Source organism: Scylla paramamosain, chromosome 25 (genome assembly GCF_035594125.1).
Source record: "Scylla paramamosain isolate STU-SP2022 chromosome 25, ASM3559412v1, whole genome shotgun sequence".
NCBI classification, from domain to species: Eukaryota; Metazoa; Arthropoda; class Malacostraca; order Decapoda; family Portunidae; genus Scylla; species Scylla paramamosain.
In genome coordinates this window covers 3,205,001-3,207,500 of record NC_087175.1, presented here as the reverse complement: position 1 = coordinate 3,207,500, position 2,500 = coordinate 3,205,001, and the positions used below count along the sequence as shown (strand labels likewise).

Sequence of the window (2,500 nt, the reverse complement as noted above, 5' to 3'; positions counted from 1 at the left end):
GGAGAGAGAGAGAGAGAGAGAGAGAGAGAGAGAGAGAGAGAGAGAGAGAGAGAGAGAGAGAGAGAGAGAGAGAGAGAGGAATGGGTGGACAGAAAGGCATTTGGAAAGCTGCAAAAGAGGAGTAAGAGGAAACTAAAAGAGAAACGAAGAGAGAGAGAGAGAGAGAGAGAGAGAGAGAGAGAGAGAGAGAGAGAGAGAGAGAGAGAGAGAGAGAGAGAGAGAGAGAAAGTTAGAGATCAAGGAAGAAATAGTTGAAGGAAGAAGAGGGAAATTAGGAAGTAAGAGGAGGAGGAGAAAGAAGAAGAAGAAGAAGAAGAAGAAGAAGAGGAGGCGATGCAAGTGGGAGCGAGCGGGTGCAATGAGAGAGAGTGAGAGAGAGAGTGAGAATAAGAAAGGATTGAGGCAAAGTCGGAGGAGAAAGAGAGAGAGAGAGAGAGAGAGAGAGAGAGAGAGAGAGAGAGAGAGAGAGAGAGAGAGAGAGAGAGAGAGAGAGAGAGAATATTTGAGAAAGGTCAGACGTGGAAGAACAGAAGAGGAATTAAATATAGGAAGAAGAAGGAGAGAGAGAGGGAGAGAATAAGAAAGGAAGAGGAGGAGGAGGAGGAGATAAGAATGAGGAAAGAGAAGAGGACAAGGTAGTGAGATAGGAGGAGAAAGGAAACAATAAATAAAGAAGGGGAAATAACAATAGTGAGTGATGGAGAGAGAGAGAGAGAGAGAGAGAGAGAGAGAGAGAGAGAGAGAGAGAGAGAGAGAGAGAGAGAGAGAGAGAGAGAGAGAGAGAGAGAGGACGGCAAATTCAAGAAAGAAATCGAGGAAGAAGAAAAAAATCAACAAAATTATAAGATGAAAGAGAATAAGTACAAAAAAAAATGAAAAAAAGCGAAGAAAGAAAAAAAATGGAAAAGTAAAAAAAAAAGTGAAAGAGAATAAATAAAAAAAAGGAACGAAGATAAAGAAAGAAAAAAAAAACAAGAGTAAAAGTAAGGGAAGGGGTAACACGAAGAAAGAGGCGTCAAGTCAGAGGAAGAGGAGGAGGAGGAAGAGGAGGAGGAGGAGGAGGACAGTGTAAGACCGACACTCTTCCTTGCTAAAACTTAACCTTGAAAAATGGAGGAAAATAAACACATTGGTGAGAGTAAAGAGGAGTCAAGAGGACATAAGGAAGAGGAAGAGGAAGTGTGTGGAAGAGCTGTAAGACCCTCAGTTTTCTCCCCTCTTAATGTTTGCTCTTCAAAGTGATAAAATATATAATAATGTCGGTGAGTGTATTTAGATGTGAGGTCAAGAGGAAGAGGAAGAGGAATTTGGAACAGACACGAGAGTCAGTTCTCTTCTTGGTTTTGTTTGTAATCTTAACTTTAAAGAGAATTATGAAAAATAGACAATCAGATGAGAGGAAAGAGCAGTAAAGAGGAAGAGGAAGATTACTTGACTCTTGTTAGAACTTAAATATTCACTTTTAGATGAAAGTAAAGAGTTAATAAAGAGGAATTAAGAGAAAAAAACAAGAGGAATAGTGTAGAGAATACGAGACTCTTAAATATATATGTTACTAAATATACAGTAGACAAAATACAGTATAATCTTTGTTCAGATTAAAGAGGACAAGAGGAAGAGGAAGATGGAAGATGAATAGAGAGTTAGTAAATGTTTCACACCCTTGCTGAAATAAATTTATAAGTGATAATAAGTAATAAATGAAAGGAAATAAAGAGGACAATAAAAATAAGAGGACAGTATTTTTCCAGCAAGGTGAAAATGAAGAGTACAGCGAACAAATAAGAGGAGCAGAGTACAGGTGTGCCTCTTCCTTCCTCGCTAGGTGAAAGTAAAGAGGAGGTTTAAAGGAAGAAGACTTGTTTTATCTCGCTCGTCCTTTCCAGTTAGGTATTGTAAAGTCAGGCAGCTGTGTGATATATTTATGTATTTATCACTGGCAACGAGTGGCGCGGGTGAGACTTGTCAATACAAATGTGTATAGCTTGGTAAGGTGAGTTTTTTTTATTGTTATTATTATTATTATTATTTATTTATTTATTTATTTATTTATTTTTTATTTTTTTTTTTGCAATGTACTGTTATATTTTCGCTTCAGGGATTCAGATATACAGGAAACGCGGACATGGTACCCCTGCATGCGTGGCGGAGCAATGTCATGTGTTACTCGTGTGCTGAGTGGCGACGAGTGACGAGGGTGTGATGTAGTAATAGGAATGTGTGTGGCTTGCTGAGTTGTGTTTGCAGTGGCGAGTTACGTGCAGTGGTAGCCAGACGGGTTTGAGTTTGCAAGTGCTGAGTGTCATAATCTGAAATGTTGGCCAGGCATGTAGTTTCGCAGTTCTATAACACGATAAAGTTGATGGACTGGGCTGTATGGAGGGCAGACTTGTCGCTGATACAAGAACGTCGAGAACAAGATAGAGTCTTCGTGGCTTTGAAAACTCTTCTTTTCATCCACTTAAACCCCAAGTATTCGTCTTACAAGATTAAAGAGATT

At 39.2% G+C, this 2,500-nt stretch overlaps 1 protein-coding gene across 2 annotated transcripts in view; it reads right to left on the bottom strand.

Moving 5' to 3' along the window:
- The window catches only part of LOC135113097 (uncharacterized), a 115,592-nt gene that overhangs the window by 46,986 nt on the left and 66,106 nt on the right, over window positions 1–2,500 (bottom strand). The gene's annotated exons all lie outside the window — the stretch shown is intronic.